Source organism: Oryctolagus cuniculus, chromosome 2 (assembly GCF_051225735.1).
Source record: "Oryctolagus cuniculus isolate XC-2025 breed Fujian yellow rabbit chromosome 2, ASM5122573v1, whole genome shotgun sequence".
NCBI lineage: Eukaryota > Metazoa > Chordata > Mammalia > Lagomorpha > Leporidae > Oryctolagus > Oryctolagus cuniculus.
The window spans coordinates 156086713-156108170 of record NC_142868.1 but is presented as its reverse complement, the minus strand read 5'-3'; the positions used below and the strand labels follow the sequence as shown (position 1 = coordinate 156108170).

General features: G+C 36.9%; 1 pseudogene; it reads left to right on the top strand.

Annotated features, from left to right (window-relative positions):
- The first annotated feature begins 2163 nt into the window (after positions 1 to 2163).
- LOC138848816 (WW domain-containing oxidoreductase pseudogene) overlaps positions 2164 to 21458 on the top strand; it is a 35007-nt pseudogene continuing 15712 nt past the window's right edge.

Here is a 21458-nt window from a genome sequence, read left to right as displayed (position 1 = left end):
ACCCAGGAACTCTGATGTAGGATGTAGGCATACCAAGCAGCAATTTAATCACTACACCAAACGCCCACCAATAATGTACTAATTTTAGAATGTAACTCAAATCAAACAATACAATCATGCAGTTATCTACTATAAGGAATTAGATGGGGATTCAGATTATTCCCATTCTTTTTTAGATTTTTTTCACCTATAGGAGGTATAATCTACAAATTGACAAATTTGCATATGTGTAAAGTGTATGCATAATATTTTAAATGCTAGGGTTTTTGCTACTGATTTATTGAGAGTAGAAAAAGCAATAATGATGCATTCAATCTTCTACATATTACCTATATGACCAACTTTCATGTGGGATAGAATGGAAACAAGGTTTGAAAACCACTCTTCTACAGTATCAAAACCACCAAAAACGTGGCTATGTCTCCTTCCTTCCTTCCTTCTTTCCTTCTTTCCTTCCTTCCTTCCTCCCTCCCTCCCTCCCTCCCTCCCTCCCTCCCTCTATTCCTCCATCCTTTCTCTTTCTTTCTCTTCTTTCTTTCTTTCTTTCTTTCTTTCTTTCTTTCTTTCTTTCTTTCTTTCTTTCTTTCTTTCTTTCTTTCTCTTTCTCTCTCTCTTTCTTTATATTTAATTTTATTTATTTTAAATAGAGAATTAGAGAGAGAGAGAGGGAGGGAGAGAGAGATATCTTTCACCCAGTGATTCATTCCCCAAATGCTCACAATGGCCAGGGCTGGGCCAGGCAACCAGGAGCTTCTTCTGGCTTCCCACATGGGTGCAAAGGCTAGGCCATCTTCTGCTGCATTCTCAGGTGCATTAGCAGGGAGTTGTACTGGAAATGGAGCAACTAGGTCTCCAACCAGTACCCATATGGAATTCCAGCATTGGAAGTTGGCAGCTTAACACTCTGTACCACTACATGGCCCCATGTCAGGACTATTTCTGAATAAGTATCAGAACACGCTGACTTCATTTCTCTCTCCATTTCTCTTTTTCTCATTCTCATTCTTATTCTTGATCTTAAAAATCAGAGGTTATTCTCTGATCAAAACAAAATGAGTTAGAAAAAACAATAACATACTTGAAAACCACAAGCTTTTATAAGTGAAAAAAACCTTGCTAAATAACTTATGACTCAAAGAAGCCATCATGAAAGGAATGAACAAATATTTCCAACTGAATGGAATGAATATATAAGATGGGAAAATCCGCAGTAGAAGCAGTCTTTAGAAGAAAAGATAGCATTAAATATTTATATTTTAAAATCAGAAAAACTCAAAAATCAATGATTAAGCTTGCCTTTTTGGGAATCCATGGAAAGCCACTACTCAAATACACTGTTATGTGATGCATACATGAGTGAGCTGATAGCGTTTTACCTCCTCAACATGTATGCACTCAAGCAATGTCTCATCCCATTTCTGCTGGGTGAGGCTCCTCTCATGGATAACGATGACTGATGGACTCTCCACTATCTGAATGAAGCCTTCTGAGAACTGAGATGTAATCTGTGGCTTTCCCATTCCAACAATTTTTCTTTCCTTATGAAGACCTATACCATTTTTATAAATAGGAACACTCAGCATTATTAAGATGCCAATTCCCCACAGATTTATCTATAGATTTACCTCAATCACAGTCAGTCTCATGAGAATTTTGTGTACAGATTTACAAGGAGAATCTGAAATCTTAATGGAAATACAAATGACCAGAAGTTGTCAAATCAATTTTGAGAAAGAACAACACTGTGCTACTTCATAATCTTATTTTAAGGGTTACTATAAATTCCCAGTAATGAAGGCATTGTACAATTAAGATTGACATACAGAACACAACAGGGAGTCTGTAAATTTTCCTACTACGTGTACGTGGCTAATTGATTTTTAACAGAAGAGCAAAGGCAATCAAATGAAATCCTACATATTTCTGCTTCCTGATACAATCCTTTGTATTCTGCTTCCATTTTTGGACACCAGAATATGGCATAAGTAATGACATGTCCCTTCGTAGATTTGATCATAACCCCTGGCTTGTGCTCCCCTCTCTTAGCTGAACTTGTTCCAGAGGAAGCCAACTTTCCTGGCAAAAAGACACTCATGTTGCCCGTGGGGAAAAGTACTTTGTGAGGAACTGATTGACAGCCATAAAAGAACTGAAATTTACGGGATGAGGAGAATAAATGGAGTGACTTCTCCTTATTGCTCCTTCATAGGTTTGTAGCTTTAAACACAGCTTAATTAAACATTTTTTGAAGATTCTGAGGCACAGGCATCCAGCTGACGTATACTTGCATTTCCCAACCTCAAAAGCTGTATGCGATAACACATTGATTTCTATTTGTTTTGTTTTAGGCTTCTAATTGTGGATAAGAGGTTATACCATAATCAATAACTAATATACCACTATAATTATCTCCATTTCATAAAATAAGAAATCAACACTTTATGAGGCTAGCTAAATGGCCCATGATCATGTAGCACATAAGTAGCATAAACAGTATTAAAAGCAATTGTTAGGTTAAGCTTATACAGACACACACATATACATTCATTCTATGGGCCATAGACAAAGACAACTGTCTCATGATATCAATTAGAGATTGGTTCCAGAACCGCTAGAGATATCAAAATCTTCTTTATTTATATTTATATATATGATATAATAAATTATTTATATAAATGATATAATATTTGCATATAACCATCCATATGGTTGCAATCATCTCTAGAATTACTTATAATGCCTAATACAATGTAAATGTGATATAAATAGTTGTTAACATGTATTATTTAGAGACTAATGACTGACTTAAAAGAAAAATCTGTACATCTTTTTGATGTACATATTTTTGATCCATTTTGGGTTATTTGTACAGTGGAAGAACTAATAGATACAGACAGCTGAGTGTACGTATAAAACTATACTTACGTATACTTTTAGGCACAATTATATATATATATATATTTTTTTTTTTTTTGACAGGCAGAGTGGACAGTGAGAGAGAGAGACAGAGAGAAAGGTCTTCCTTTGCCGTTGGTTCACCCTCCAATGGCCGCCGCGGCTGGCACACCGTGCTGATCTGATGGCAGGAGCCAGGTACTTCTCCTGGTCTCCCATGGGGTGCAGGGCCCAAGGACTTGGGCCATCCTCCACTGCACTCCCTGGCCACAGCAGAGAGCTGGCCTGGAAGAGGGGCAACTGGGACAGAATCCGGCGCCCCGACCGGGACTAGAACCTGGTGTGCCGGCGCCGCAAGGCGGAGGATTAGCCTACTACTGAGCCGCGGCGCCAGCCAGGCACAATTATATTTATAAATGACATATTCAGCCTTGAACCAGTTATCTTGAATTATGCTTCTAAAATCCTTTTTTTAGTTTTTAGACTACTCAACAACTAATTATAGAAAATTTCCTTTTTAAGAGAATCATTGCTAATAAATTCAATGGACATGAATGATACTACTCAAAACCATATATAATGAATCAGGCAATGGCAGTCAATGTCTGCTAATTTATTAGGTGCAGGATGATTGGAACCATAAAATAAGATATCAGGCTGATATTACCTGAACCAATAATTCAGTATTTACTTTATTGAGAGTATACATGGAAAATTCAGAATTTTATGTATTTATTACAATTTTTTCCACCTGAATCCAAACTTAGCTCAAAATCTACCTTCCCAATTTATAAGATATTAAGGGACAATAATCCTACTTTTTACAGAATGTGAAAAATTATACCACAGAGACTAAACAGTTTCCACAACACATAAATGGTGAAAAAAAAAAATTGAGAGCAGGAATGACTCTCTATAAAAAGGTATCTTAGGGAATATCAACCCAACTCAAAATGTGACCATGGTTGGATCTTTATCAAAAAAGCTTTTGCAGATTTTTTGCAAAATGTTGATTGTGGGATTGAATGTACAATGCTATACAAACTTTTATTAATACTTAATGAATATGATTAATAATAATGCATTTATATATAATTAATTCTGGCATGCTTATAGTATGTTTGTGAAACTTGAAAGATCTTAGCATGATGACAACAGTTAATAATCATTTAATGGTGGGGGTTGTTATGGCAACATGGGTTAAGCAACTACTTGCAATGTCCATATCCCATGTTGGAGTGCTAGTTCAAGCCTCAGCTTCTCTTCCAATTCTTCCTTGCTAAATTGCCTGGCAAGGAGCATATGAAGGTTAAAGTACCTAAGTCCCTGCCACCTATGTGGGAGACCAAGATGGAATTGCTGGCTTTGACCTGGTCCAGCCTCAGCTTATATGGCCATTTGGAGAGTGAACCAAATGGTGGAAAATTCTCTCTTTCTCTCTCTCTCTCTCTGTCTCTCTCTCTCTTTCCTTCCTCTCTGTAACTCTTTCAAATAAATAGATAAATCATTAAAAAAATTATAATATAAAATGGGCAAATGATGGGAGAGTAGACTTCAAATTCTTTCACTAAAAAAAATGGTAAATGAGGCCAGTTTTTTGGTGTAGCAGGTTAAGCTGCTGCCTGCAATATTGGTGTCTCATGTGGGCACAAGTTCAAGTACTGGCTGCTCCACTTCCCATCCAGCTCCCTATTAATGCTCCTGAGAAGGCAGTGGAAGATGGATCAACTACTTGGAATCCTGCACCCATGTGGGAGATCCAGATGAAGCTTCCAAGTCCTGGCTTTGGCCTGGCCCAGTCCTGGTGGTTGCAGCCACGTGGGGAGTGGACCAGCAGGTGCAAGATCTCTCTATCTCTGCCACTCCCTTTCCCTCTGTAACTGTGCCTTTCAAATAAATAAAATAAATCATTGAAAAAATAAAAAATAAAATTAAGAAAATGATAACTATGAGAAAAAAAGAAAATGTTAAAAATAAAAATGAAAACACCTATATTTATATTGACATCATATATCTATCAGATGCTTCATAATCCTCAAGAACAAGGATTTGGGGTGGGGAAGTATGTGAAGCAAGCATTGTATAGACTGATAGACTAAGTTCCATTTGTATTTTTGGGTTTACGAAGAGCTTAATTATAGCACATTAAGATACAGAGACACAATTATAAGCACCTGAATCTTCTCATTGTACATTTCCCTCTTTGAATTCTAAATGCTTTTTACACAACACCAAAAGGAACAGAATTGGGGGAAAACAGTTGCTACTTGCTTCCTAGGCTTCATTAATAATTTAAACTTCACATCTCAGTGTTCAATAGGTAAGGGGACTGTATAATTTATCATCCAGGCAACATATGCTAAATAAGATAGCACAGGAGGCTAACATCATAAACAGAAAATACCCAGACAACAAGTCTCAGAAGTAACTTTTACCGATATACAGTTCAAAGTAGTGGCTCATAGAAACCATTGAAAATGGAGGAAAAGTTTGTACCCTTAATGCCTAATAAGATTAAGTCAGTTTCCATTTATTTCTATAACTCCAGGCTATTCTTCACCTGTATACTTCAAGGACAGATCATTTTGATTTGAACGTGGTGACTATTGTGAGAGTGAAGCTGATTCAGCTGTGAATTACATGTCCCCTGCCACTTATCTACATAGTCAGTCCTTCCCTCATATGCTTGGTTAAGGCATACTTTACTTCAAATGTATGTAAGCAGACCCTCAAATGGAGAAAACTGTCATGTGCTACAAAGGCACAAAGGTCAAACTATCACATTGCCTTGGGCTTTAAGTTGCTCAGGCAGGATACAGCAAACTGTCAAGATAAAAATAACCAAGCCTGGATATACCAAATGCCTGAAACTTTAAGTGCGATTTTGTTTTTTGAATTACATTCATGTTTACTTTCCCGTGTTTGTAGGCTGAAATACAAGAACTAACCCTCCATTTAACTGAACTGATCTCACATCTATAGCTCCCTCCATGATTACCATTAATTATAAAAGTAGAGATTTTACTCTTGGAGTAAAAGACCCAAATGCCTGTCTTCTTCATTCAGATTCAAAGAAGGAAAAAAGCAAAGTGTCATCCAAACATGCCTGTATCCTATTCAAAACTCACCGGATTGTTAAGTTACTGCTTCTCAGAGGAGGGAAACTTCTTGCTTCCACAAGAAAATATCAAAATGAGGAATTGAAGTTTAGCACCATCAACAGCAAATCTAGGATATTTGTGAGTCCTCTCACATTTATGTGATAATTGACTACTACTTAAGTAGGTTGAAATAATGGCAAAATCATTTTAGGTTTTGATCAGTGTAATATTTTTCTTGATGGAAAAAGACCCTTTAATTATAAAAAACTCACGATTCTTCTAAAAAGTAAACAGTATTTTTCAGTTCTTATAATTATTTAAAATGTTTGCAATAATCCTTACGTTCTTGTATGAAGAACCCGAATCATGAGTCCTCAGGGATAGGCTTAACTCTTAACCTGAAAGAAGATATTAACAATGAATCATGAAACATGTTACATCATACCACATTAGATATCAAAACAAAATCAATAGTTATATTCTCTAGATTATATAGAAAAGAATTGTTTAATGGAAACAAGGTTAGAGAACATAAGACTAATGTTGTAATTCATGATCATAACACATGTGAATGTAAGTTAAATTAATCAGGAAAAAAAGCCTGAACATGTTATTTCTTCATTTTTGTCAAAATATAATATTAAGAAACTAAAGTAAACATTAGAAGACATTGGATGTGACATTCCTAATTATCTTAGAAACCTGGAATTTCCATTAAAGCTCCAAGTACTAGCGATATATTCACCAAAGTTCTATGGGAAATATAAACCTTCCTCATATTAAAGAGAAACTGCTAATGTACCCTTCTAGGATGCTCTAAAATTTGACCAAACAAAATTTCCAAAAACATAAGAATTTGTTGATAAGTTATTGCTGAAGATTAACTAATGGAGAATGCAATGATATTTGTTCTTTTTCTTTTTTTAAAGAGAAATGTGTGCCATTTTATCTTCACAAGAAAATGACAGGAAGGGAAATGTTGGTTAATTCAGGAATGTGTGCAAGGGGAGATCGCAGTGTAGTCCAGAACTCTGGGAGATCAGCTGTAGTTGTGTATATAGAATGAAGAGGAAAATAGTGGAAGAGCCTATGGCACACGTCCCATGGAGTCAGAGGAGCAAGAGAAACGAGCGATTGGCATCTACTTTTTCCTCCGAGACTTGAGAAGGTAGAAGTAAGCCCATAGGCGAGAAGACCACTGGAAGCAGCCTGTACCCTGTTTTAGGGACAGAAATGGCGTGTGAGTCCACCTTGGGACCAAATGATTGCAGCTCAGGTAAACAAGTTAGGTAGTCTGGAATGAAATTATGCCCAAGACAGCAACTGTAAGATTTGGGGGAACTTAGCAGTAAGAAGGTTGATGGGTCTGGCCCTGAAAAATGTCACAACTCCTTTTCCCCCTAAACAACTCCCAGAGTAACAAGGTACAGAAAAGAGCAACCATGACGATGCAACCATCTTCCCCACAGAAGGCCCCATATCTTATGTCAAGGTTGAGAGAAGCTGAAAGGAGAATATTTGACATACTATTGTGATTGAAGGAAGCTTTGATTTAAATTAGCCTGAACACATAAACACTAAAATTGAGGTCCAAGTATTAACGTGTCTCTTCTTTCTCATAACTAAAGTGACTATGAAACAGTGCAATCTGATGAGGTCAGAGGACATCTCCAACAGAGCAAATGTGAATGCAGTGTAAGCGAGAAAAAGATTTTTGTTCTGTTTGTGTCCCCCAAATCCAGCCTGTCTTCTTATATATTTACATCTATGAAGGAACTTCAAACATTTTGTGAGGAAATGGAATTAAAAGATAGATTTGTTTAGTTGCAAAAATCTTTAACAGCATTTTATCATTTGTTTTGAAGATTTATTTACTTATTTGAAAGGCAGAGTTACAGAGAGGCAGAGAGAGAGAGAGAGAAAGAGAGAGAGAGAGGGCTTCCATCCACTGGTTCACTACCCAGATGGCCACAATGGCCAGAGTTGCACAGATCCAAAGCCAGGAGCCAGGAGCTTCTTCTGGGTCTCCCACAGGTGTACAGGGGCCCAAGGACTTGGGCCATCTTCTACTGCTTTTCTGGGCCATAGCATAGAGCTGAATTGGAAGTAGAGCAGCTGGGACTCAAACCAGCACCCTAAAGGGGTGCCTGCAGTGCAGGTGGCAGTTTTACCTGATACACCACAGTGCCAGCCCTCATTTTTCATAATATACATTTTCATGATCTTTTTGAAGATGTCTTGCATTTCAGTGAAGGCTTGAGCTTTTATGACCAGCTGCCTCCCCTTATAAGAATTCAAAATGAAAACTATTTTTGATGGCTTTTGTTTTTATAACTCACCATTTGAGTCAGAATAAAGATTCTTAGACAAGGCCATGGTCAAAGTGGAAGTTCTCTCCTCCCTTCAGAGAAAGTACCTCCTTCTTTGATGACCCGTTCTTTCCACTGGGATCTCACTCATGTAGGATCTTTGTCCTTAGTGTGCTGTACATTGAGATTTAATGCTATAACTAGTACTCAAACAGTATTTTTCACTTTATGTTTCTGTGTGGGAGCAAACTGTTGAAATCTTTACTTAATGTATGCTAAACTGATCTTCTGTATATAAAGAGAAACGAAAATGAATCTTGATGTGAATGGAAGGGGAGAGGGAGTGGGAAAGGGGAGGGTTGCGGGTGGGAGGGACGTTATGGGGGGGAAACCATTGTAATCCATAAGCTGTACTTTGGAAATTTATATTCATTAAATAAAAGTGTTAAAAAAAAGAATATAGATTCTTTTTGTTTTGGATCTTTCATCCTATGCTTTTATTAATAGACCATTCTTTTTCAGTCTTTTATTTATGTAATATTAAGAAATTTCAAATATTTCATATATATTTAGATTTGGAACATTCCTTTTAAAAAATCTTTATGTATTTGAAAGGCAAAATGACAGAGAAAGATGAAGGAACATAGATATTCCACTTACTACTTTACTCCACAAATGGCCATAAAAAATGGGGTTCAATCAGGGAAAGCTGGGAGCCAGGAAATCCATGTGGGTCTCCCTCATGGGTGGCAGGGATTGAAGTATTTGAGCCATCATCTGCTGTTTCCCAGGGACAGTTGTAGGGTCTTTTTTTTTTTAATATTTTTGGGGCCAGTGCTGTGGCACAGCAGGTTAAAGCCTTGGCCTGAAGCACTGGCATCCCATATGGGCGCCAGTTCTAGTCCTGGCTGCTGCACTTCCAATCCAGCTCTCTGCTATGGCCTGGGATAACAGTGGAGGATGGCCCAAGTCCTTGGGCCCCTGCACCCATCTGGGAGACCCGGAAGAAACTCCTGGCTCCTGGCTTCAGATCGGTGCAGCTCCTGCCATTGTGGTCACCTGGGGAGTGAACCAGAGGATGGAAGATCTCTCTCTCTCTCTCTGTGTCTACCTCTCTCTGTAACTCTGTCTTTCAAATAAATAAAATAGGTTTATTTATTTGTAAGGCAGGGGTGGGGGGATAAGAGAGGGGGGAGAGAGAGAGAGAGAGAGAGAGAGAGAGAGAGAGAGAGAGAGATTAAGCACTTCCATATGCTTGTTCATTCCCTAAATGGCTGCAACTGCTGGAGCTGGGCCAGTCTGAAACCAAGAGCCAGGAGCTTCTTCTTGGTCTTCCATGTGGGTGCAGGGGCCCAAGCACTTGGGTCATCTTCTGCTGTTTTCCCAAGCACATTACCAGGGAGTTGGATCAGAGGTGGGCAGTGGGACTCCAACCTGTGCCTATAAGGGATTCCGGCATCACAGGCAGTGGTTTTACCCACTGTGCCATAGCCCTAGCCCCAGCCACAGTAGTAACGTCTTGAACAAGTGGCTCTGATTTGTAATGTGGGTGTTCGAAGTAGTAGAATAATCTGCTCTGCCACAACAGCCACCTCGGTAGACCATTCTTAATCATTTTGACCAGGAAGGTAATTCCTTATAAGTAAGACAATATAGAAACTTGCAGTGTGTCTAATCTAAATTTCTTCCCTGTTGTCCTCTTCTCATCATGTGAGCCATTTTCTTTTATCCTATGCTGGGAAGGGAGCTTTCTAAGGACTAGATCTTCATCCATGTCTGCTTTTATTTTCTCTCTTCACTTATACTGCTGTTAAATAAATTGCCAGTGGATAGTGTTAGAAGGACTCATAAAAGAAAGAAAAAGAAACCACACAAGTGGACATTTTTGAGTAAAAATGACAGATTAAATAAAATAGGTAGACAAATATAATAAAGACAAATATGTCATTCATCGAAAATAACCACATAAAAAGTGATTTGACCTTGTGCTGATAAATTGAAGGAACCAAGCAAAGAGTCAGAAGATTCTGTCATGGGGCGACTAAAACTTCACCCCTGCTCAGAGTTCTCAGTTGTGGGTGAACACAAATCCTGAGAATCCTCACACGGTGATTCTGAGAGAAGTGGAGGGAGGGATTGTATTCATCTCTCCTAACTGGCAGGTGGATGGTGTGCTCAGTGAGAGGTGAGAATTAAAGGCTCTACTGGGGAGAAATAAGTGAGATGAGTGACGCCAATGATAGGAATTAATTCTTCCTGACAGAAATATAATATCCAAGACTTCACTTAGAAGGGAGAGGGTACTGTGGTGCAGCAGGTTAAGCTACCACTTGGGACAGCCGCATCGCATATTAGAGCATCCAGGATCGGGTCCCACCTCTGCTTCTGATCCAGCACACCTGTAATTTCCTTCCTGGGAGGCTGGACATGACTTAAGGACTTGGGTCTCTACCACCACGTGGGAAACTCAGATTGAGTTCTGGGCTCCTGGCTCAGATCCATCCTCAGCTGTTGGTGGCATTTGGGGAATGAATGAGCAATAAGTGATCCCCCCGCCCCGTGTGTGTGTGTGTGTGTGTGTGTGCGCGCGCGCATGCACTCTTGTATGGTATATTTATGCTTTTCAAATAAATAAAAATAAACAGATAAATAAGGGAAACAAATGAATTTATGAGACTTTTCCCTGTGAAAGCAGACTGCCCCTACATCAGCAGAGAAAAGGAAACTTTGTCATAAGAAATGACCAAACATATTTACTACAACTTGACTCATTTGGTTCAAGGAGAGCAACTCTCTCCTGCTTGACCCACAGAGCTGTCACAGGGCCATTGAGAGGAAAGAATAAAATGCCTGAGTTCTCAAGCTACATTGTAACAAAGAAACAAAACAAAACAAAACAACAACAATAAAGCCATATGCTTTGCAATGAGAAAATCTAGACTGAGCTGGCAGCATTTAGCATTATCCAAAAAAAAAAAAAAAGGCATGGATATTCTGCACACTTTATTATGAGAAAAAAAAGAAAGCTGTTTTTAAAAGAGAGTACAGTGACCCTGCCTTAGAGGAAAATACAGTCCTAGGAAGAGAATACACTCCCCACTCTTGAAAATTTTATATGTGATGAGTCATTAAAGACAAAACTCTAAAATGAGATAACATTTAAAATAAATATTGTTAAAGGGGACACTGTAAAATAAAGTAAAAAATGCTCATTATATAACAAGGATTAATTTAGAAACATCAAGGCACAAAAAAGGTCAAAATTAAACTTAAATTTGAACAGAAGGAGAGGTTTGAGAATATTATACTGAGTCTAGAATAAAATGACAAGAAGATCAAAGCAATAAAAATGAAGGTGATCATTTTAAATATCAGAAAGAGAAGATCCAATATAACTTCTGTCCTTGAAGTAGAACCTCAAAAGTCAAACAGAATCTAGTGTTAAAGGGTATAATAGGAAAAAATAAAGGTAAGATTTTAATTGCATTAGGATACATTTCAGGAAAAAAGTGTTATTTTTTCCTAAAATTGACAATGGCTCAATTGTCAATGAAATATGACTAATTTATGGAACTTCAAATATAAAGAAAGCAGGTTATAGAGCAGAAAAAACCAAGTCACCTACAGTGGAAAAATAAAAATTCTATCTTGCTTTAAATTTCTCCACAGCAACATTAAATGCCAAAATATAATGGTGTGATAGCTACAAAGTTCTAAGGGAAAATAAAACCAGAGCCAAGATTTTACACATAACCAAATTGTCCTTCAAGTACAATAAAACAGGACAAAACAATACAAAGTGACAGATATTTTCAGGCATGCAGAAACTCAGGGAATTCAGTATTTATGGGTCATTTTTAAAGAAAAAAGCAAACTTGATAAATAACTCCAGTCAACTAAGTGATGAAGCAAAACAAAATAAAATCTGAAATGGAAAACCTGTCATAAAAGTACTGGCTAAGAACACTGAATCAATTTAAAAATGGAATTAATACCAAACATCTCTGGAAATGAAGGTTGTAAAACAGAATATGAATTCTATAAACTTTGACAATGTATAAATATTAACATATTTTACCAAAATTGCCATGTTGGGAAAAGCGGAGAGAAGCAGAAGTCTGCCTCATCATTTTAAGCAGCAATCAAATACCACTCTCTAAAACTGTTTCTGGTAGTTGAAACGTCAACATTCACTTATTAAAGATGAAAAATAGCCCAATAACTGTTATTAGCCTTACAAATTTCTTTTAGGTGGAGGAGCTCACTTAAATTATTATTAAGTCACTGACTCAAAATTTTGTTAACAGTGTTATTTTAATATGATGGAATTTTTCTAAAATTATTTTCCATCTCTTATTAAATTTATCCAAATAGAGAGAGAAAGGCAAGAGTCCAGAATAAGATTCAATGAAAGCTAACAATGATATCATATGGCATTTGGAGAGATGTTACACTTTCCTTCTAGCATTTGTTTTCTGTATTACTTAAAATTTTACATTGAATGTCTCCTGTAACACAAATGTATTATGTTTCCAAAACAATGGAGTTATTTAACTTAAAAGATATTATGTAGAGTAATATTTTATATGACATTTTTAAAAATTTCAATGAAACATAGCAGCTTGCTATCTATAATCACCAACCAGAAAGTATACCAGTTATCTAGTATATGAGTCTTTATAGTTAAAATTTTTATAATTTAAAGAAACATTTTTAAGTATATTTTTGGTCCCTTGCTCTTTCTGGTTTTCCCTTCTGTCATTTACAAGTACAAGTAAAACCAAAGAAAAACTGCAAAGGTTACAGCCCTCCCATTTTCTAGCCCCGTCTGACTTTCTGTCACTTGGGCAAATCCTCTGTTCCCGCGATCGGAGACTATTTTTGCTCTTCACTGTGGGCCCTTTCTAACTCCGGGTTGTAAATTGGCTCCCAGTAAACATGAGTCCCTGTCCTCTCTGTCACCTTTCACTTACATCATACCCCTGCAAAGTGACTCTGGTCGTCAAACTCTTCATTTATTGAAGGCCTCTTTCTTTGAGGACTTTCTTAGTCCCAGCTTGTCTTAATCCAAAGTTTCCAGTTTTTGTTTGGTTGTTTCACTTTGTTTTTTTTTGCTTTGTTTTGCATTTGGATGTTACAACAAAAATATTCTAACACGACTTTGCCTGAAGATTGGAGGAGGATGAGTGGCAAAATGAAATGAGGTCATTATTTTATATTAACATGGATTAGCCATGCAAGAAGATAGAATAACATGAATGATCACCTTATTTTTTAATTGTAAGGTTGATTTTGTGAACTTGCTAATAATATATTCCATGTGTAGGAAACTGTCTTTCTCGTAGCCACCACAAAGTTTTCTTGCTTGATCTAGAACATCAGTTTGCACTGCTTCTGAATTCCAGTATAACTTACTTGACATTTAGAATAAAAAATCTGTGTCTCTTATCTATCTATCCCGAAAGCAGCCTATATAGCCATTTTTCTTAGTACTTTGCATAGACTGCAAGATCCCAGAAGCAGGTAGTTGGCTTAAATCTCTGTGGCAGGAGAATGTTGTACAATGTCCTTTACATTGTAAGTATTCAGAAAAAGTTCATTCAAACTAGTTAAGATCCTCACTGGAATCATGCCTTCATCCATCAAACTTCACTACTTTTGCAGATTTACCCTTTCTGAGGTAGAACATAAGAGGTATAAGTGTTTGAAGTAGAGTTTATTTATGTCCTTTCTTTCTCTACTCATGATGCGGAAGAATTGTGTGAAGCACTATACTTTCCCAGCTGCTAGCACTTAAATTTCCATGAATCACTACTGTTGTTAAATTGTTTATTAAAGGGTGCATGTATTTATAAGGACAAAAATTAATAAAACTTTAGATGTTTCTGAAAATAAAAACTAGAATACTGTTTCATTGTGAATGACAGATTTGTAGCATGCTTAGATGAAACCTAGCAACCTGTTTTGATTCGTAAAGACCACCTGCCAGTGGGCATTTGTTTGTTATTAATTCTATGCTTTGTCCTTCCTTTCTGTCCATTGCCGGCCTCTGGAGAAAGAGGATTTGACAATTTTTGCAGAAGAATTGGTGATGAATTAAGAGCAAAACACAGTAAGGAGTGTGGAGGGTAATTTGCTGTTCCCAGATAACAGAAAGTGCCCAGGGGCTGGGGAGAGGAGGGTGGGGAGAACCCACTTCCTCCAAGTCCGCTGAGGCCTCTTTCTCAGTGCCCCTCAGGGAAGCCTTCTTCATTCTCTTAAATATCTTCAGAGTTCTGTTCACTCACCAAAATGGAATCAGCTCTTTGGAGGATCTTTACTACATGAGAATATTAACATAAATCTCAGAGCTGTGCTGGATTCCATGTAAAGGGCAGTCGAAGGATGAAATAGCCGCACAGCTGCATTTCCATCCAAGACAAGGCCCTGTGTTGAGGTGCAGGCCCCTGCCAGCTACAGAAAATGGCCCAGGTTCCTTACCTACTTTGGCTCTCAACTCATTTGTGATACGTGCGTTGTTCCTGTGAGGGTTAAAATGAAGCCTCTACAGCTGATCTATGGTAACATACTTAAAATATTCAAGATAATTCAACTACAGAAAAGTTCCCCCTTTCCTGAAATCAGAATTAAATTCTTTCATTAAGCAGAGAGAAAACCCAGTGCTTTGTTTGAAATTTCAGTAAACTGGAGTGGGTTATTTAGGACATGACTCTTATTTCATAATTCCCTTAATGCTTGTCAGAGTTACTTAGATAAAGTAGTGCTTAGATTTTTAAAACAATTATTTTCCTTTCTTGGATAAGGAAAATTGTGCCTCTCAAAGAGAAAGCTGTTCATAGTTTAGCTGCATGAAATATATCCATGGAATCAAATGACTTGAATACATGATACCTTTTGGTAGGTAGCATTTTACATACAAATGAAGTTTTTAATATAGCTATTAAATATTTCATATTTAATGTTTTTTCCAAGTGAAGCCTTATCTGCCAGCCACTTTGCTGTTTGGAAGGTTTTCCTAAATTCATCATGCTTTTCTAATTTTAAGACTAAGGGAGATTTATAGGTGTGAAAATATGCATATATAAAAACTCAGTTGTCAGGGCTTCCTTTTATGTTCTAGAACAAGTATTTCTTCTTTCCTAAGTTTAAGTGTATATTCTAATAAACATTGATTCTTACATCATTGAATTGTCTCCCACAGATTTGGTATATACAAAGGTACTTCAAAAAGTTTGTGGAGAGTGGAATAATACAAACATTTTGATTCAAAAAAATTAAAACTCAGGCATACAAAGATTCTTTAAGACACTTGTAGAAAATGTATTATGACAAAAAATGATGCATGGATTTAAAAAAATTTTTACACTACAACATCTTTGAATTCCATTTTTCCATGAAATTTCTGAAGTATTCTTGTAGGGTGGTGACTAATGACAAGCTAAGTGTGTTGGACAGTCCCTGCTGTGTGCCAGGTGTTCTGAGTGTTCCAGGTACCTTACGTATTTAATCCTTGTTGTTACTCAGTTTTGTTGCCTGTTTTACAAAGACAGGCACTGAGAGAGTAAGTGACTTGCCAAAGGATCTCCTTTGGCAAAGCTGGGCTCTGAGTTTAGACTCCACTCTGAGGGAGTAATGTCTTCAAGAATTGTTGTTTCAAGAGAAAATTGATCACCTTTCTTTTAAGATCAGTGTTAATTTTTTTTAATGTGCTTTTCCTGTTCATTTGTTTTTTTTTTTTGTTTTGTTTTGTTTTATTTTTTTTAAGATTTATTTATTTATTTGAAAGCCAGAGTTACAATGAGAGAGGAGCAGAGGCATAGAGAGAGGTCTTCCCTCCTCTGTTTCACTCCCCAATTGGCTGCAATGGCTGGAGCTGTGCCAATCCAAAGCCAGGAGCCAGGAGCATCTTCCAGGTCTCCTACACGGGTGCAGGGGCCCAAGGACTTGGGCCATCTTCCACTGCTTTCCCAGCCATAGCAGAGAGCTGGATCGGAAGTGGAGCAGCCAGGTCTTGAACCGGTGCCCATATGGGATGCCAGCACTGCAGGCGATGGCTTAACAAATGCTACACCACAGTATCAGCCCCTGCTTTCATGTTTAATTCAAACACAACACAAATCTTATTCGTTAGTCTTCAGCATCTTAAGTATTGGATATATAAAATAAAATTTGGTTTTGAGTTTGATTAATTATGGCAAAGATTATCAGCCAGTTCTAACATCTTTTGATTTAATAATCACAGAACCACCAACTGCTGTCACTTCTGTACAAATCAGTTTCAGTTATGCTTAGATATTGTATTTTGTGTCAATGTGCATTTGTATTGTAAGATATATTTTAGAAATCTGTTGTATTATATGCTTACACAACTCCTTCCATTAAAAGGTGAGAACAGTAAACAAGTAACAATGTATGTGTAGAACTAAGGAATTTCTGAAGAGACCTATTTTAGCTAAATATTGAACAAAAAATGCTCTGCCCAATGTTTTGTTACTCTTTGCCTAAAGACCTTTAAAATTAATTCAAATTAAGTCCATAGTTTTGCAATTGATATTTTTCATTATTTGCTTTGATAACAGCCGAACTCATGGAAGCCACACAGCATGCCCCATTGTTTAGCCTTTCGCGTCTTTGTGTTTAAGAAAACATAATGGAATGAACGGTCTTGTGGTAGTTGCTCATGGGAATGCTAGTTAAGGGAAAGCCTTGTGTAGAGCATATTATACTAGATTGGCTTGTTACAGGTGGTTGCAGGGGGTTGGTCTAAAATTATGTGAATTGTCTTTTCTCCTTTGTGATATGAGATTTGTGCTCTTATATTTTCTTAGTAAAATTTTCCTATGCATAAAAAAAAGGGTGCATGTGAACTTACTTATAACATCCTCTGTGGCATGAAATACATACCATATAACTACTATTGAGAAAAAATTAGTGTTTCCAGACTTCCTGATACAAATCCCAACTTGTCTTAATTCAAAGTTCCCAGTTTTTGTTTGGTTGTTTTGCTTTGTTTTTTGTTTTGTTTTGCATTTGGATGTTACAACAAAAATATTCTAACACAGCTTTGTCTGAAGATTGGAGGAGGATGAGTGGCAAAATGAAATGAGGTCATTATTTTATATTAACATGGATTAGCCATGCAAGAAGATAGAATAACATGAAGGATCACCTTATTTTTTATTGTAAGGTTGATTTTGTGAACTTGCTAATAATATATTCCATGTGTAGGAAACTAAATATCCCTTTAGAGAATATTGTGTTTTTGATTGAGAACTTACTAGCCTTGGACTAAAATCAAAAAACACATTATTAATTATTATATGTAATTTAATCCAACACCAGAAACGCAGGTCATGAATCTAATGGTACAGCAACTATGTACTTTTGCCTAAAAATCTGTACCGGGGAAAAGATCAGTTGGCCTTTTTATTCCTGAAATTCCCCATATAGTAACTTGTCACATAAGCCTGTAGTTGTATTTTCAGCATTGCTGAATAGGTAGAAGCTGGAAAAAGAGAGAGAGATACACAGTGAGTTCTCACATTTAAATTAAAATGGGAGTGGGGCAAGTTGTCCATATAAGGAATGAACAAGTTGTGAGCAGAAAACAAATGACCCAAGAGGATTAACAGCAAAGCGAAACTATTTTCTCAATTTAGACAAGATTTTTCAATTTCAAATGGCTTTATCTCTACAATGTTAGAAGGCTTTTTTTTTTTTTTTTGGTTAAAAGATTTCTTGCAGAGAAAAGGTGCATATTCTACTGACAGAATAGTTTTAAAATAAAAAAAGTAGTTTTAGGGAAATTTGTATGAGATTAGGAAATGCTGTGCTGCAGTAAAAAGAAAGAGAAACCTCAAATCTCAGGGTTTCACATATGAAAGTTGCTTTTTTCTCTCATAAAATGTATTGTAGAGAGGAAACTTTCTAAGGTAATTTTCTTCCATATGGTTATCAAAGATGGCTTGGAATTGAGTCTCAGCCTTTTCCATCTCAGCACAAGTTATCTTTTTAAAAATAAAGACTTACGTTATTTATTTGAAAGGCAGAGTGACAGAAAGGGGGGAAGTAGGGAGGGAAGGAGAGAGAATGGGGGAGAGAGGGGGAGAGAGAGAGAGAGAGAGAGAGAGAGAGAGAGAGAAACCCTAGAGGGAGAGAGACCCTAGAGGGAGAGATTACTTCTCAAATTCCCACTACAGCTGGGGCTAGGCCAAGTCAAAGCCAGGAGTCTGAAATCCTTTCTGGTCTACTGTGTGGGTGGCAGGGACCTAAGTACTTGGACCATTTTCCATTGTCTTCCCAGGTACACAAATAAGAAGCTGTATTGTAAGCCAGGTAGCTGGACCCAAGCTTGCACTCCATTATGGCATATGGGTAACATAACCTTCTGCACCACAAGGTGTTGGATGCAGCACCATATGAAGTGCCTAGATATTAGTCATACAGCACATACAAGTTGAAAGAAATATTCTATAGATTTTAATGAAAAACTAAAATATGAGGATTAATTAAGGAGCGATTGAAAGATAAAGTTATCATATGTATCATGTTTCTATTTAGCAGCAACTAATGATTATAAACATTTCACTGGTTGCAAAGAGAACACTTCACTGTACACGGTGTGGAATAACATACACAATCACAATGGATCCCAGAAGATTGTACTTAATTGTTCAGAAGTTTGATATTTACCCAGTCTAAATAGCAAGCTAATAATACAAAACAATTTAACTGACTTTTTTTCTTATTGCTTTGAAGCAAAAAATATGTGTAAAAGAGAGAAGTCAGAGAGATCACAGGTTGAAATGGATGTCTGAGTTTAGGAACAAGAGAAAAGTGAAAACTTAAATGAGTCTTTTAAAGCTCTTTTTCAGAGGGAATATTGAGAATAATCAATAAAACTCAAGAGTATATACTTATTTATTCATTTACACATAACATATTAAATCATTCTACTAACCAGCATCACATTATTATAGTAGCTTTTGGGGACATGAAGGTGACTTTCACATTGGATCACCAGGAAATAATAATGCATTAGAAAAGTGGGGGTCATTCCACACCTAACAAGGTAATGAGTTTACTTAGTAATATTAAAATATTACTTAGCAATATTAAAATGTTATTTTTAAAAGAGAGTACTGGAACACCACGGTGAATGGATGGGGAAGCAGATTTCTAGGCAGTTAAAACATATATAGGGCTATTGCAGTAATCTATAAAAGTGATGATGAGATCTCAGGTAAGGACAGTTATGTTGGAGAAAGGAAAACAAGAATATGGAAGTATGGATTAAAGATTTTACAGGTAGGATCTCCCTGAATGTCAAGATGTGAAAAGTGGAGAGAAGGATCCTGGATCTTTCTCATATTTCTGCTCGGGATGAAGAGATGGATGAACATTCCGTTAGCCAAGATCATCAATGCAAAAGAGGTGCTAATTCAGCTATGCACTGGATAAATTGCTGAAATAAACTTAAAGACAAGAACTGAATAAGCTGTCATACTAGCAACATTAAATTCAAAGGGTGACTTTAGTAGTAATTATTTTGGTAGAATGATTGTGCATTAAAATTGACAAAATATCTAGGATGACATAGAAACAAAGACTGTCATAGAGTTTAAAAGGCCTAGACCACAGTGGGATAAAAACAAAAAGCCTAAAATAATTTTGGTTAGGTTTTGCTTGTTATTAAAAAAAAGAGAAACAATATAGGAAAGGATGAGATTAAATAAAAAGAAAGAGAAAGTATAATTTACTTATGTAAGTTTACTACAATAAAAAAGAAATGAATCAGTAATTATTTGAATGTATGCCTATTAGAGAAGAGGAAGGACAGAGATTTGGACAGCAAAAATTCATATGAAAATGCATAACTGATTAGAGTTGATGGAATTTTGGTTGATGGTGTTTATTTTTTCTCTTGCAATTTAAAATTATAAGTTACTGGGGCCAGTGCTGTGGCACACCAGGTTAAAGCCAGGGCCTGCAGCACCAGCATCCTCTATGAGAACTGGTTAGATTTCCGACTGTTCCACTTCTGATCCAACTCTGTTAATGCACTTGGAAAAGTAGCAGAGGATGGCCCAAGTCCTTGGGCCCCTGCTCCCATGTGTGAGACACAGAAGCTCCCAGCCTTCTGGCTTTGTCCTGTCCCAGCCCCAGTTGTTTCTGCCATTTTGGGAGTGAACCAGCAGATCAAAGATCTCTATCTCTCTCTCTGTGTCTGTCATTCTGTAAAGTTGTCTTTCAAATAAATAAATACATCTTTTTTTAAAATTTATGTTATTAAGACCCCAGGTTCATGAATAAATTATTTGACAATTTGCAAGCTCTATTTCAAAAATTATTAATGAATTTTACATTCTGTTTTTTAACATATTTTCTTACACTTAAAATTATTTCATTTATGGGTTTCAGTGGTGAATGCTGTCCATCCATTTTTCTATTTTTCTTAATTTTTTTATTTTTTCTGACAGGCAGATTAGACAGTGAGAGAGAGAGAAAGAGAGAGAGTTATAGACAGTGAGAGAGAGAGAGAGAACGGTATTCCTTCTGTTGGTTTACTCCCCAAATGGGTGCTATGGCCAGTGCTGCTCTGATCCGAAGCCAGAAGCCAGGTACTTCCTCCTGGTCACCCATGCGGGTGCAGGGCCCAAGCACTTGCGCCATCCTCCACTGCACTCCCGGGCCACGGCAGAGAATTGGACTGGAAGGGGAGCAACCGTGATTAGAACCCAAGGGTGCTGGCGCCGCAGGCGGAGGATTAGCCAAGTGAGCCACGGCACTGGCCCATCCATAATATTTTTATAAAGGCCTATACTTTTTCATTTTGACTTTTTATCATTTGATTATGTTTCATTTTTCTCTTCCATGAAAAGATGTTAAAGTTTACTTCATGTGGTCTTATAAGTCTGATTCCTTCCCCATTTATACCCGCATTAGCTATTTCTTGATTAAGCAAAGAATTATTATTTCATAATCTTTGACTATCCCTGTCATAAAATCCTGTTTACTTTGTGCTGATGTTTTCAAGAGTTTGGAATTTCAGTACAGAAACTAGATCAGTCTTTTCTCTTTCTGTGTTTGAAATGCTTTATGTTTTTGTTCTTTTTTATTTCGTATTCATTTGTCTTTATATGTTTAGGTATTT